The sequence below is a fragment of the Littorina saxatilis genome, linkage group LG14 (assembly GCF_037325665.1).
Source record: "Littorina saxatilis isolate snail1 linkage group LG14, US_GU_Lsax_2.0, whole genome shotgun sequence".
NCBI classification, from domain to species: domain Eukaryota; kingdom Metazoa; phylum Mollusca; class Gastropoda; order Littorinimorpha; family Littorinidae; genus Littorina; species Littorina saxatilis.
In genome coordinates, this window is record NC_090258.1 from 29,838,260 (window position 1) to 29,855,291 (window position 17,032).

The 17,032-nt window shown below is 43.6% G+C and overlaps 1 protein-coding gene across 2 annotated transcripts in view; it reads right to left on the minus strand.

Moving 5' to 3' along the window:
• Positions 1-17,032, minus strand: part of LOC138947535 (uncharacterized) — a 118,531-nt gene that overhangs the window by 27,098 nt on the left and 74,401 nt on the right. The window lies entirely within an intron of this gene.

The window sequence follows — 17,032 nt, forward strand, 5'->3', positions numbered from 1 at the left end:
TTCTACACCGCTCTCAGGGTCATCGTCTCGCACCGCTTGTAGGTTGTGCACATACACTTCAACCCATCCATCGTCATCAAAATCATCATTACCATTTGTTTGTTTGTTTATTTGTTGCTTAACGTCCAGCCGACTACGCAGAGCCATATCAGGACGAGGAAGGGGGGGATGAAGGGGGCCACTTGTCAAGCGATTCCTGTTTACAAATGCACTAACCCATTACTTGTGTCCCAGCAGGCTTTAGTAAAACTAAATTAATACCTACTGGAAGATTACCAGTTTCCAGTATGTTAAAATAGGCTTAACCTAGATCTACTGCTGGACTTACATCAGAACACTAACAGATTAAACTATACATGAATCGCAAGACAAGCGGCAAGAGAAGAGATTTTTTGGAAAAAATACAGGTGAATGAGCAAGAAGGCAGAAAAAAGAAAAGAATTCATGAAGAAAAAGAGAGCATGACAGGAAAGAGGAACCAAAAATCTACCTAACAGCAAACTAGAAAGCTCCTGCGGTTCCAAAAACAGGAGGGGCCTTTAATTTCATAACCGCAGTGCCCCACTGCGGGACATCATTACCATCATCATCATGGTCTGAATCTATGCCGCTATCGTTGCCACTACCCACAAAGAGGTGAGGATTATTTTGGAAATAGCGCACTGGCCAAAACACATCACTGACATAGGGTATGAGGTGGTTTTTGATCTCCTGCAAACGGTCTTGGAATATCCAATTCCCCCAAACATCACATCGACAGCTCGATCTCCCCACATCGTCATCAATTCCCCCTCGTCGTCCATCCAACAGGTGTGGATGGCCCAGGCATCGACAAATGAACATCCAGGACATTTCTTTCTTTATTTGGTGTTTTACGTCGTTTTCAACCATTCAAGGTTATATCGCGACGGGGAAAGGGGGAGATGGGATAGGGGAAAGGGGGGAGATGGGATAGAGCCACTTGTTAATTGTTTCTTGTTCACAAAAGCACTAATCAAAAAATTGCTCCAGGGGCTTGCAACGTAGTACAATATATGACCTTACTGGGAGAATGCAAGTTTCCAGTACAAAGGACTTAACATTTCTTACATACTGCTTGACTAAAATCTTTACAAACATTGACTATATTCTATACAAGAAACACTTAACAAGGGTAAAAGGAGAAACAGAACCGTTAGTCGCCTCTTACGACATGCTGGGTAGCATCGGGTAAATTCTTTCTCGTCCCAACCAATATGGGACTCCCCCTAACCCGCGGGGGGTATCCAGGACATTCAGTTTCCGCAAAAATCTTGCACAAATCGAACAACTGTTCTACCCGGGTGCAGGTACAAACATCCATGGTTTTTCTTATGTTTTAGCAAAATGGCTGTGGGGTAGCTATCTGAGTCTAGTTGTTAAAGCTTTTATATTTGTACACCAGTTCCCAGCCCCCTCTCACCAGTCAAGCTAACTTCCAGGCCCACCCCACACCATTTGTCTAGCACTAATCTAAGCATTAAACCCTAAGCAACCCTCGATAGGGAAACCACGTCCTATTAAACTTCTCTAAACCACTGACCACCTCTGGTGGTTTATCGGAGAGGGGCCTCCGCGAAGAGCAGGGGTACCATTTTAATTGCCTTATCCTGACACCTCTGATAGTTATTAGCACCATAAAAGAGAGAGGGCTCCGCGAAGTGCAGAGAAAGTGTGTGTGAATGAGTGTGTGTGTGTGTGTGTGTGTGTGTGTGTGTGTGTGTGTGTGTGTGTGTGTGTGTGTGTTTACGCGCTGGAAAGCTAACTTTGCAAAATGAGTCTGTGGTGTTCATGCCAACCACCTTCAGGTAAGCGCAACACTGTAACAGATCTTGATCAACTTATTTTATTGCCTGACATTCATGCGATTTATTGGGTTTTTTCTGCAAATTCCATAGCATGATTACAAAACCGTTTAGCTAGACCTGCATTTATACAGCTTTGAACGTTACACTGAAAAAGTTCAAAAACAGCACACCGGCATGAAGTAATTAAAACAAAAAAACAAGAAACGGAAACACACTGACACAGGTTGGTTGGTTTTTGGGGTTTAATGTCTCTTCAGCAGATGCTAGCTGCTATTCGAGACCGATGCAGTTATTTTCTTTTCCCTTCATATGGCAAGTTCTACGTTTCAGACTATTTACATTCAAATCTATAACACACTGACACAGAAAGTGAGCCACATTTTTTTACCTCATGCACGGCAGATTCAAACGTGGCTCACTTTCTGTGTCAGTGTGTTTCCGTTTCTTGTTTTTTTGTTTTACTTCATGTTGTTAGAGCATGGCTGTGATTGAAAAGCAATAAAAATTGCTTTGTAGAGCCATAAATTGTTAAATCTGATATGCATCTGTCTGTTTTCAACAGCTTGCATCCGCATCCAACACACAAGAAGAAACCAGCACAACGAGATTAAAGTGGATTCGACTCATCAGCCGTGTAGACACAACAGCAGACGGAAGGCACAAGCTTTTTTTTCAAAAGATGCAAGGGTTTGTTCTCAACCCTTTCTTGATGGCACACCAGCTGCAGAGAACTCTTTCCCAACACAAAACTTGGGATACCCTGTTCTTTAAATAACTTTCTTGTTATATTTTGTGTGTGTACGCAGTAAAGAAGATGGGAAGGTGTTGAATGTATTTGTTCACACATGCTGTTCCTAGTATCACTATGATGTGTCTGTGCCTTACAGCTTGAGTGATTTAATTAGTTAGTTAGCTGTTGCTTTTCGGGTCCAGCGGACCATAATAGGCCAAATCAGGACCTCATAAGTTAATCATTGCACATTTTTAGATTAAAACCCTTCTAATACATAAAATCCGTAACGTCACCCGAAGGCAACAAAAAAGTCAAAGCAAAACCCTTTATGTCAAATAAACTAAGTTGTTTTAAAATTCAAATCTTAAAATAAAGACCAGACTCCTTTAAGAACCCAAAAAGAGCTGAAGAGCTGACCTCTGTAAAAATACTTTTCAAAATCGAGGTGCCAAAATACTTTTCTCGTTGATCATACAGATCAGCACACTCGGTGTGAAAATGACTCACAGTAAAACCAGTATCACATGCGTAGCACCATGGTGCCTCTTCTCTTTTAAGCAGATGAACATGAGTGAGATAAGTGTGAAGTGATTTAATTGACTTTTCGTCTGTTCGTGTGTTCTGAAATCTGAACAAGAATGAATGTGGGAAGCCAAGCTAAGTTTTATGTGGGTGGTTTGTTTCCAGAGTGCGATTTGATCAACATTAGGAGAGCTCTCCAAAGAAGCCAAAGGAACAAAAACAAGTGTACCGGGCAATTCACAGAGGGAGTTCTGTATTGCACTGAAAATGACTACAGTGGGTCCAAATGACCACCTTTATAAGTTGAAGTTGGCATTGAACCCAAACGGACAACATATGTGGAGAACCCTGCATGAAGTTAGTTAGTTAGCTGTTGCTTTACGGGTCCAGCGGACCATAATAGGCCAAATCAGGACCCCACAAGTTAATCATTTCACATTTTTTGATTAAAACAATTCTAATACATAAAATCCGTAACGTCACCCGAAGGCAACAAAAAGGTCAAACCAAAACCCTATATGTCAAATAACTTAGGTAGTTTTAAAATTCAAATCTTAAAATAAAGACCAGACTCCTTTAAAAACCCAAAAAGAGCTGTAGAGCTGACCTCTGTAAAAATACTTTTCAAGTTCGAGGTGCCAAAATACTTCTCTCGTTGATCATACAAATCAGCACACTCGGTGATAAAATGACTCACAGTAAAACCGGTATCACAGGCGTGGTACCATGGTGCCTCTTCTCTTTTTAGCAGATGTACATGTGTAAGATAAGTGTGACCAGTATGTAACCAGGCCAAAACACTTTCTTCTTTTCTATTTGAAGCCACTAAAGGAAGTGGCTTTAACAGGTCAGGAAGAGTTTTATACAATTTGTTTTCCGTGCAGGTAGACCAACGGTCTTGCCAGAGTTTTAAGCTGTAACAAAGGGTCTTCCGACGTAAGTCAGTAAAAGGAACAGACTGCTCAGGGAGACGAGAAACCGCCAAATCTAGAGCATCCTTTGCTGCCTTGTCAGCAACCTCTGGGCGCCCACATAAAATTGATAATCTTGCCTTCAGAAATAAGTTTAGTGTGAAGGTCGTGAATGTCGACTAAAAAAAGGATGAGTAAACTTTCTGGTGGATATCGCTTCAAGAGCTGAAAGCGAATCAGATACAATCAAAAAAGACGGATGTCTGGATTGATAAATTAATTTTAATGCCAAGATGATGGCCCTAAGTTCCGCCGAATACACGGACGAACCATTAGGGAGCCGGAGTTGAAGTGGTTGATGTAATTTCTTGTTAGAAACTGCTGCCGCAGCAGCTGAATCGTCTTTGAGAGAGCCGTCAGTAAAAATAAATTCATACTCTGTGTACTTTGAGCACTGCTCAAGAAACAGCTGCCTAAAGACAGAGTCCGAGGTTTCATTCTTCTTGAAAGAAGTTAGGGAAAAATTGACGGTTGGGTTTTCTAACTGCCAGGGTGGAGTGTTTGTTGTCAAAGGATCGTCACAAACAGAATCAATATCTATAACGGCCCTTTCACATTCAGAAAGCATACGTATGCCGAAAGTTGGTATTTCAGTAGGTTTGGCTAAAAATGTGTCCTTCAGAATGGGATTAATAACACATTCATGAGCAGGGTTTTCGGGGTACTTTTTGTGTGTGTCTTTATTGATGTTTGTATGATGCAATGAGTGTGTCAGAACAAAATCTGAGTTCTCGTACTTTGAAATGGGGAATGAGAGACAAGACAAAGCATTACAGCACAAAGTCAACCATATCAGCACTTGCAAACAAAATGCACACAATACAGTCAGCTCAAAATCTACACCGATGCCTCGGGTAGCATAGGATATGGGGCCGTTTTTGGTTCAAAGTGGTTTAATGGTAAATGGAGTGACTGGTGGCTGGGCCAGAACATTACATTACTTGAGCTTTACCCCATAATATTGGCAGTAGAGGTCTGGGGTCCTCATATGGCAAACAAACAGCTTATTCTATACACAGATAATAGTGCGATTGTGGCAGTGCTGAATAAGCAAACTTCTAAAGAGCCCATTGTAATGATTTTAGTCAGAAAACTTGTGCTACTGTGCTTAACGTATAACATATTGGTCTCAGCGAGACATGTCCCTGGGGTAGACAACTCAATTGCTGATGCCCTGTCTCGTTTCCAGATGGGGCGGTTCAGGGAATTGTGCCCCAGAGCGGACAGGGAGCTAGAGTGCTTTCTCCTCTACCACTTTTGCTCAGCTAGATGCGACAGCACAGTCCCTATTGTTTGCCTCCATTTCGGAGGGCACCCGTAAGGCAATACCAACACACTTGGCGACAGTTTCGGGAATTTCACCAGTTAAACGGCATGCAGTTTCAATTTCCAGTCGCAGAGATTGTGGTAGTCTGCTTATAATATAGCACATATGCACGAAAGCAAATATGCGCCTAGCACTATTATGTCGGCAGTGTCTGCTATTGGTTTTGTGCATAAGGTCATGGATGTTAGGGATCCTTCCGACGCTGTGTTGATTCGAAAGATGTTGCAGGGTTGCAAAAAATTGAGCGGCAGCACAGACATGAGGCTTCCCATCACATTGCACATTCTAGAAAAGATGGTAGAGGCCAGTCACAGCGTCATTGGCAGTATGTATGCTAGGCTGAGATTTCAGGCTATGTGTGCACTAGCTTTCCATGCTCTTCTGCGGGTGGGCGAGATGACATTATCTCACAACAACTTGTAGCGAGAAGATATTTCTATGGAAGAAGACGGTATGTTGATAACTTTTCGCAAGTTTAAACACAGTATGGGGGCAGTGGTCAGACATACAGTAAAACCATGCCAGCATCTGTGCAGTTTCTTTAGTTCAACGGTATTTGCAGATGAGGGGGGGTAGTACAGGTCCTCTTTTTCTGTCGGACACTAGAGAAGCCGTTTTGTGCACTACTTTTTGTAAAGAACTCAAGTCAGCGCTTCAGTTTAGTGGCTATCCAGAGGGGAGATACAACACCCACAGTTTTAGGATCGGCGCAGCTACACACCTAGCATCACAGGGGGCATCTGATGCACAGATACGCATAGCGGGGCAATGGGCATCAAATGCATTTACCTCGTATATTCGAATGCATAATATTTGAAATTTCAGTTTTTAGTCTGGAACGGACGGTACAATGCCGCAATCATCGGGCAAGGATACGTTTGGTGGCTTGCGCGGTTGTTGTAGTTGTTTGTTTGTTTGTTTGTTTGCTTAACGCCCAGCCGACCACGAAGGGCCATATCAGGGCGGTGCTGCTTTGACATATAACGTGCGCCACACACAAGACAGAAGTCGCAGCACAGGCTTCATGTCTCACCCAGTCACATTATTCTGACACCGGACCAACCAGTCCTAGCACTAACCCCATAATGCCAGACGCCAGGCGGAGCAGCCACTAGATTGCCAATTTTAAAGTCTTAGGTATGACCCGGCCGGGGTTCGAACCCACGACCTCCCGATCACGGGGCGGACGCCTTACCACTAGGCAAACCGTTCCGGTTTGTTGTAGTTGTTGGATTGTCCGTGTCATGCTGTGGGGCGGTACCAGCTGGGCTGGTTGGTGGCTTTTTACCGCCCTTGGGGTTAAAACACAATTTGACCTGTTATTGCATTGGTTGCATTGGTGTAAATATTTTGTAAGAAAGTTTGACAATTAACCAACCGCTGCATAGCGAGACATCTTTTACATGGTTTTTGCATGGTTGTAAATACTTTTGCCATTTTTCCAATAGTGCATATATACAAGTGGAAAGGCAGCCATTGTTTGTGTGTAAGGGCGGGTGTGATAAAACAGGGTACATGTGTCCATCTATCTAGTCAGCCCATGCCCTTACATTAATTTTTGTACATGATGAAAATTTCTTTGTTGAAATATGTATCAAAAAATTGATGTGTTAAATGTATATTATTTGACTGATGATATACATCAAGATGGTGCCTTTCAATAATGCAGTCGCTGAATGAAATCACTCAGCGACAATACCATCATCAATGTGTTTGCGTTTATTCATAGCATGAGTGTGGAAGGCGGTTAATTCCTGGTGGAGTAGACAGAGGAGGCAATTCGTGAACAAACCCTTAAATGTAGTAATTTCTGACACAAACCAGGGAGTAACATAAATTAATTTATGGGAGACCATAAACATTGTTTATCACAAAGCAAAACGGACAAATACTCGGATACTTGTTATATATTTTTGGTAGCCTGCAAATGGTAACACAAAGTGTAAACATCAATTAAGTGTCAAAAATCTTTCTTTCTTTCTTTATTTGGTGTTTAACGTCGTTTTCAACCACGAAGGTTATATCGCGACGAGTGTCAAAAATGAAAGACACTCGATCATGACTCTTCTGATACCTCCAGCACTTTAAGTAGACAACAGTTGAATGAGTGCACCCTGCACACCATAGCAAACGGCTGTAAATAGCTGGCCAATCAGAAGGTTTGTTATGTTTATTCATCATTTCCTATAGTCTGCACTGTGTTTCGAACATTTTCCAAGCTTTCATTTATTTCCTGCACAAATAAGCTATATTGATTGCGATAGAGAGCAGTTCTAGATAATGATCACTGTACCTGTTAAGCTTATGTTGTTGACAGTGAAAATTATGAAGGTAAATATGCATTTATTTGTTTGTAAATGAACAAGATCACCTGGTCGCCATTTGTAGATAAAATAATAGTTGATCTGACTGAATTTGATCATTAAGTTTGGTTTGTTTACATATAAAATAATTCCACCACGTACCCATGTTTATACTCTGTACATTCATGAGAGATGAAAGTCTGTTCTCGTGATTGTAGATCTCCGTGAGATCTTATGAGATTGTCTATTAAATAAGTTTGTTTGTTTGTTTGCTTAACGCCCAGCCGACCACGAAGGGCCATATCAGGGCGGTGCTGCTTTGACATATAACGTGCGCCACACACAAGACACAAGTCGCAGCACAGGCTTTATGTCTCACCCAGTCACATTATTCTGACACCGGACCAACCAGTCCTAGCACTAACCCCATAATGCCAGACGCCAGGCGGAGCAGCCACTAGATTGCCAATTTTAAAGTCTTAGGTATGACCCGGCCGGGGTTCGAACCCACGACCTCCCGATCACAGGGCGGACGCCTTACCACTAGGAACATTGGCTGAACGCTGTCCATTCCCAGCCAGCAAGACATTAGCGGCCGATAATCGGCCGAACACCCTTCAAAAAGTCGGGCCGGTGACGTCAAAACATACGACGCGGGTGTTGGCCCGACTAACTTTTGCAAAGAGGCAACGATGCGGCCGATAGGCGGCCGAACACCTGCACTATGGCGGCACGCATCCGGTCCGATGTTAATCGGCCCGATGACTTGTTGGACCTGCGGTCCGACACCTTATGCCGACATCGGGAAGATATCGATTTCAGCGGGAAGACATTGGGACGATATCGGCATAAGGTGTCGGGCCGCAGGTCCAACAAGCCATTGGGCCGATTAACATCGGACCGGATGCGTGCCGCCATAGTACAGGTGTTCGGCCGCCTGTCGGCCGCCTCGTTGCCTCTTTGCAAAAGTTAGTCGGGCCAACACCCGCGTCGTATCTTTTGACGTCACCTGCCCGACTTTTTGAAGGGTGTTCGGCCGACTATCGGCCGCTAATGTCTTGCTGGCTGGGTGCAGCTACAGATACAGCAGTATGTACCACCACCACCCCCCCCCCCCCCCGAGTGTAACAGTGCAAAATTCACTTACAGCTACAGCTACAGCAGTATAACCCCCCCTCCCCCCAGTGTTACAGTGGAAAACAAACCTACAGATACAGCAGTGTGTACAACCCCCCCCCCCCCCCCAGTGTAACAGTGCAAAACAAATCACCAGCTAGAGATACAGCAGTATGTAGAACCCCCCGCCCCTACCGCCCTCACTGTAACAGTACAAAACACACCTACAGCTACAGATACAGCCGTATACACACCCCCCCCCCCTCAGTATTACAGTATAAAACACACCTACAGCAACAGATTCAGCAGTATATACAACCCCCCAAGTGTAACAGTGCAAAAATTACTAACAGCTACAGCTACAGCAGTATGTACACCTCCCCTCCCCCTTAGTAACAGTGCAAAACACACCTACAGCTACAGCAGTATGTACAACCCCCAACCCCCCCCCCCCCCCCCCACCATGCACTGTAACAGTACAAAACTCATTTACAGCTACAGATTCAGAATTATGTACATCCCCCTCCCCCCGCTGCCACCACGTAACAGTACAAAACATACCTACAGCTTCAGATACAGCAGTATATGTACAACACTCAACCGCCTTCCCCCGTGTAGAGTGCAAAACACACCTAGACCTACAGATACAGCAGTATGTACAACCCCCCCCCCCCCCCACCCCCTGTGTGCAAAACACACCTACAGCTACATATACAGCAGTATGTTCACCCCCCCCCCCCCCTCCCCGCCTACTGTAACAGTACATAACACACCTACAGCTACATCAGTATGTACAAACCGCCCCCCCCCCCAAGTGTAACAGTACAAAACACGCCTACAGCTACAGATAGATCAGTATGTACACCCCCCCCCCCCCCCAAGTGTTACAATGCAATACCTACAGCTACAGATACATCAGTATGTACACCCCACCCCCCAAGTGTAACAGTGCAAACCACACTTACAGCTACAGATTCAGCAGTATGTACTCCACCGCCTGCGGTTCTGAGGCGGTAGCACCTTTAGAAGCAGACGAAATGTTTGTCGTGCTCATCCAAACCAATGGCTAAAACATTGGATAGTGTTCGTGTGTTGCACCACACTTTGAATTGTTGGGTGTGACGAAAACTCGTGGTGACGATTTTAAACCATGTTGGGTCACGCATGGTCCAATCTTACATGGTCCAATCTTACATGGTCCAACATTACATGGTCCAACCTTACATGGTCCAATCTTACATGGTCCAATATTACATGGTCCAATAATATATATGGACCATGTAAGATTGGACCATGTAAGGTTGGACCATGTAAGATTGGACCATGTAAGGTTGGACCATGTAAGGTTGGACCATGTAAGGTTGGACCATGTAAGGTTGGTCCATGCAAGATTGAACCATGTAAGATTGGACCATGTATGGTTGGACCATGTAAGGTTGGACCATGTAAGATTGGACCAATCTTACATGGTCCAATATTACATGGTCCAACCTTACATGGTCCAATCTTACATGGTCCAATATTACATGGTCCAACCTTACATGGTCCAATCTTACATGGTCCAATATTACATGGTCCAATATTACATGGTCCAATAATATATATATGGACCATGTAAGATTGGACCATGTAATATTGGACCATGTAAGATTGGCCCATGTAAGGTTGGACCATGTAAGATTGGACCATGTAAGATTGGACCATGTAAGATTGGACCATGCAAGGTTGGACCATGTAAGATTGGACCATGTAAGATTGGACCATGTAAGGTTGGACCATGTATGGTTGGACCATGTAAGATTGGACCATGTAAGGTTGGACCATGTAAGATTGGACCATGTAAGATTGGACCATGTAAGGTTGGACCATGTATGGTTGGACCATGTAAGATTGGACCATGTAAGGTTGGACCATGTAAGGTTGGACCATGTAAGGTTGGACCATGCAAGATTGGACCATGCAAGATTGGACCATGCAAGATTGGACCATGTAAGGTTGGACCATGTAAGGTTGGACCATGTAAGATTGGACCATGTAAGGTTGGACCATGTAAGGTTGGACCATGTAAGATTGGACCATGCAAGATTGGACCATGCAAGGTTGGACCATGTAAGGTTGGACCATGTAAGATTGGACCATGTAAGATTGGACCATGTAGGTTTGGACCATGTAAGGTTGGACCATGTAAGATTGGACCATGTAAGATTGGTGTGCATCAGTGCAAAACACACCACCAGCTACATATAGATCAGTATGTACCCCCCCCCCCCCCAAGTGTTACAATGCAATACACACACCTACAGCTACAGATACATCAGTATACATACACCCCACCCCCCAAGTGTAACAGTGCAAACCACACTTAAAGCTACAGATTCAGCAGTATCATGAGTATGTACTCCACCCCCCCCCCCCCCCCCCCCACTGTACAGGACAAAACACCTACATCTACAGATACAGCAGTATGTACTCCCCCCCCCCCCCCCCCCCCCCCCCCCACTGTATAACAGCAAAACTAACATTAAACCAAAATCACTTACTCGCTGGATCCGTCATTGTCCTCGAGTTGACGTTAACAGCTTGAACACACCTGTAGGTTTCCATCCGTCCTTGGCTACACAATTTTAACTTGTCAACTATCACCGCCACCACGTGGCACTGGGACCAGCACTCAGATTGAGATCCCGAGGCGACATTCGTCTCGGATAACATATCATCAATGTGCTGTCCAACATTCGCAAGAATGTCTCTTCTTTCGATATTAACTTGAACTAAGAAAACAAATAAACTTCGCTCACGCGGGAAAGTAGCAGCTAGCCGGCCATGTTCACACTCAATCTTGTTTGTACCGTAAGGAAAGCTATTAGAGTATTTCAAGTATATATTATGGCGTATTTTTAAAAATGTAAAACTCATGGTTTGAGCTCATGCTGTATTTGATTGCAAATATACAAACAAAACTTACAATTAATTATCCTACTCCTATATGAAAAAGTCAACAAATATGAATAATTTAGTTTCGCATTTGCAGAGTCATGTCACGCCGTTCCCGACGCTTGAACAGGGGACGTAACAAATGCTAAAATAATGATAATAAATTCAAGTTGTTATCTCCCGTAACTCTGCATATTTTTATCGACAGCAACATTGCATCGGGCCGATGTCGGGGTTTATTACGTACATTTGCCGAGTTTTACACACAGTCAAAACGATATCGGCGCGACAACGGACGTCGACACACGACATTTGACGACGTCACCCGACTGAAATCGTCAGTCGGCCGACGAAAGCTTGCTAGCTGGGTTGGGACAGAGAAGTCAACAGCAGACCTATCCACCACGAGATTACGGATGCACATTTGCTGCCAAGCTCCACAGAGAAAATGAGAAACCACCTTGCAGAGGAAGTGCTCAACATCGACACACTGCTCCTCATGAAATCCTATCAGGGCTCCCTGCCTGATGGGTCTCACCTTGATGGCACGGTCAAACTGCTTACAAACACAAGTGAGATTATCTCTATCTTCAGAGACCACATATCAGTCAAAAGTATGGATGACAGAAGACTTTTCAAGCTCACCGACATGTGCTAATGGTTAACGAAGTGGCGTCTTTCTGCTATAAGTGCCCCAAGAACTTCCTCTCCAAAGAATGTGCTGACGACGTCCAGAACATGCTGGTGACTTTCCCAGAGGTATGCCGACTCCACCTGACTGAGTACCCTGAGAGTGGAGTTGTCCCTGCCCGCTTCAACAGTGACTTGGTGGACAATTTCTTCTGCCAACATCGAGGAATGCACAGCGGCAACCCTTTCTGAGCCATTGAAGTGTAAACTACCTGTTGTAAAGTAAACCCCAACTAGGCAGATATTTTTGAGTGCAGATCGAATTTGTGATCAGGCATTTAATAAATATTGTAATAACAGTTACATGACTGGAAAGGCATTTTTTTCCTACTAAGAACTCGTCAGTCTATCCCCTATTTTATTGGGCAAACGATGATTTTACATGACATAGTATGGTCAGAGACTGCAAAGTACAGTACCCGGCGAAAGAAACGCAACTCAAATGAAACTTTATGCAGGTGCGCATTTCATTTTGAACATTGCAAACATTTTTTTATTTGATTGTCCGAGCGACCACAATAAAGACTTTGCCTGATTCTTTCTTTCTTTATTTGGTGTTTAACGTCGTTTTCAACCATTCAAGGTTATATCGCGACGGGCTTTGCCTGATTATAATTTGTTTGTTTTGTTTGTTTGTTTGCTTAACGCCCAGCCGACCACGAAGGGCCATATCAGGGCGGTGCTGCTTTGACATATAACGTGTGTCACGTAAAATTACGTGAATCCATGTCCAGCGACTCTATGTTTATTGTTTTGTTAGGGTTGGATATTATTTTGTTGTGAAATAAGATGAATAAATAAATGTAGTGTTTTTTTTCTATGTTTTATCAAATGTAATATAGCAAGTGCATGTGCATTGTAAGGATAACCAAGACCGGAACGGAAATACGTCAGTTCATTAATGACGTCATATCATTTGTTGGGAACTTGGAAACAGACAGGTCAGTTCAAAGGCCGCAGGTAGCGACAACATATTATGATTGGTCAGCGATTCTGATAAAGCCACGTAAGTGTGAGGCTAGTCGGTTGGTCGTCAAGTGAACGGCACATCCAACTCGAGGCAAGGCTATCAGTTGGCGAACGCACGGCAAGCGAGAAGTTCTGTTCTGTGAACGTTAGAGTCAAGTTCAGAAGCGATACAAGCCGGAGGAGATGAGAATTAGCGGCGAAGGCCTCACGAAGATGTCGAAGTCGTCGGGCGCGAGGCTAGGGGCTGAATGAGGTGCAGACCAAGCGGGTCCAGAGAGAGAAGAGGAGTCGGCGGTCGGGCGACGAGCGTGGGAGCGGCGGCGGCCTGGGAGAAAAGAATGGCGACGCTCCAGTTGCTAAGCCGGACACCCTCGAGTTTTGGGTCCCTATAGTTGTGTTCATCATGTTCTTACACCGTTAGGGTACGTATATTTGTGATGGATTATTCATTTCCGAACTGGTGACCATTTCATTGTTTTGCTAATGCATAGCCCTGATGTTAAATAGAAGTTACTAGGAAATTATTGTTGTTGGATTGATTGTTGATGTTGAGTCTATGAATCGTAGAGAGAATGGATCGTATGAGGGTGTCATAACCCTGCAAGTCAGTTTGTGATGTCACGGATGAGAGAAACTGTTGAAAAAGCTGTGAGTGCATAAAATTAGACAAAATCTTACTTTCCAGGTGTGTTACCTGTGGGTTGTTTCCTATTCCTACTCCGTCTCCGGTTTCCAGTTCGGAGACCAGTTACGTTTTGTATTCGAGAGATACCAGTGATCCTGATCGTCGATTTCTTCTATCAGCACCGACGGGAAAACCAGCGGCATTCAGCTAAGTTTGACTTTCAAGTGTATACAAAAAGGAACTCAAACCATTTCAGAACTCTAACAGCACGTCCACAAAAAAGAATCCGATCGCAATCGTTAATCGTGAAAAAACAAAAAGAAAGATAAATAAAAAAAAACTTACGATGCATTCTATCTAAAATTCGTTATGTTTTCTTTGTGGAAAAAAAAAAATATCGTGTCAGTGCGTGTCCTTTGTGTCCAAGTTTGATAGAAAAAGAATCTTGCATCAGCGAGACATCACTCAAACATTACATGCGCGACAGAGTAGACAGAGGAGGCAATTCGTGAACAAACCCTTAAATGTAGTAATTTCTGACACAAACCAGGGAGTAACATAAATTAATTTATGGGAGACCATAAACATTGTTTATCACAAAGCAAAACGGACAAATACTCGGATACTTGTTATATATTTTTGGTAGCCTGCAAATGGTAACACAAAGTGTAAACAGCAATTAAGTGTCAAAAATGAAAGACACTCGATCATGACTCTTCTGATACCTCCAGCACTTCAAGTAGACAACAGTTGAATGAGTGCACCCTAGCACGCCATAGCAAACGGCTGTAAATAGCTGGCCAATCAGAAGGTTTGTTATGTTTATTCATCATTTCCTATAGTCTGCACTGTGTTTCGAACATTTTCCAAGCTTTCATTTATTTCCTGCACAAATAAGCTATATTGATTGCGATAGAGAGCAGTTCTAGATAATGATCACTGTGGTTGGTTGGTTGGTTTTTGGGGTTTAATGTCTCTTCAGCAGAAATGTTCACTGTACCTGTTAAGCTTATGTTGTTGACAGTGAAAATTATGAAGGTAAATATGCATTTATTTGTTTGTAAATGAACAAGATCACCTGGTCGCCATTTGTAGATAAAACAAGAAGAGCAAACGCTCGATCGAGTCACTTTCGCAGTTCTGAATATTATATGAGGCATCAGATGGACAGGAAGAAATTGCTATTCACAACACAATGAGTCACGTTCACATAAAATTTGAGCCCGGTCACTTTTATAGTTTCCGAGAAAAGCCCAACGTTAACTTGTGTGTTGCCGAACAGAAAAGGCTAGTTATCTCCCTTGTTTTTCTGATAACGTTCGTAAAAGGCTACAGATGTAAATACTTTGATGTAAAGAATAATCCTACAAAGTTTCAATCACATCCGATGAACTTTGTCAAAGATATAAAATGTCTAATTTTTCCTTTGACGCTGACCTGTGACCTTGAAAAAGGTCAAAGGTCAACGAAACCATCGTTAAAGTGTAGAGGTCATTGGAGGTCACGACTAAACAAAATATGAGCCCGATCGCTTTGATAGTTTCCGAGAAAAGATATAAAATGTCTAATTTTTCCTTTGACGCTGACCTGTGACCTTGAAAAAGGTCAAAGGTCAACGAAACCATCGTTAAAGTGTAGAGGTCATTGGAGGTCACGACTAAACAAAATATGAGCCCGATCGCTTTGATAGTTTCCGAGAAAAGTCCAACGTTAAGGTGGTGTCTACGGACGGCCGGCCGGACAGACTAACACTGACCGATTACATAGAGTCACTTTTTCTCAAGTGACTCAATAATAAATGATCTGACTTAATTTGATCATTAAGTTTGGTTTGTTTACATTTAAAATAATTCCACCACGTACCCATGTTTATACTCTGTACATTCATGAGAGATGAAAGTCTGTTCTCGTGATTGTATATCTCCGTGAGATCTTATGAGATTGTCTATTAAATAAGTATTCATTGTAATTATTATGAATATTTCTATTACATAAACTTAATTTACCGTCATTCTTCAATGACAGCGGATCTGCAGCTGCAAGGCTGGTGTTGGAATGTCTGCCTATGGACTTGAGTGACTGCCCCAGGACAACAGCGTTGACATTGGTGCAGTAGTCCCTGTAGGTTGGGTTGGTGGAGTTGCCGCTAGTCTCAAAAACCAAATTGAAAATCCAAAGCATCATCATAATCATCCTCATCTCATTATTCATCCATCATCAAGATGGAGGCAGGGAGAACTGACTTTTCATCAAAGACAGCCTTCCATCATGAAATCCAAGAAAACAGGTTGCCCTTTGCCAAGACTATTCACACAACTTGAAAAAAATTAGAAACAACCTTTTGAAAAGTTTGTTTGTTTGCTTAACGCCCAGCCGACCACGAAGGGCCATATCAGGGCGGTGCTGCTTTGACATATCACGTGCGCCACACGCAAGACAGAAGTCGCAGCACAGGCTTCATGTCTCACCCAGTCACATTATTCTGACACCGGACGAACCAGTCCTAGCACTAACCCCATAATGCCAGACGCCAGGCGGAGCAGCCACTAGATTGCCAATTTTAAAGTCTTAGGTATGACCCGGCCGGGGTTCGAACCCACGACCTCCCGATTACGGGGCGGACGCCTTACCACTAGGCCAACCGTGCCGGTTTTTGAAAAGTGGAACCCAACATTTTCATAAGAGGTGCATAGTTCTCAATGGACACCCTGTTGTATGGGAACATTGGCTGTTTGTTTGTTTATTTGTTTGTTTGCTTAACGCCCAGCCGACCACGAAGGGCCATATCAGGGCGGTGCTGCTTTGACATATAACGTGCGCCACACACAAGACACAAGTCGCAGCACAGGCTTTATGTCTCACCCAGTCACATTATTCTGACACCGGACCAACCAGTCCTAGCACTAACCCCATAATGCCAGACGCCAGGCGGAGCAGCCACTAGATTGCCAATTTTAAAGTCTTAGGTATGACCCGGCCGGGGTTCGAACCCACGACCTCCCGATCACAGGGCGGA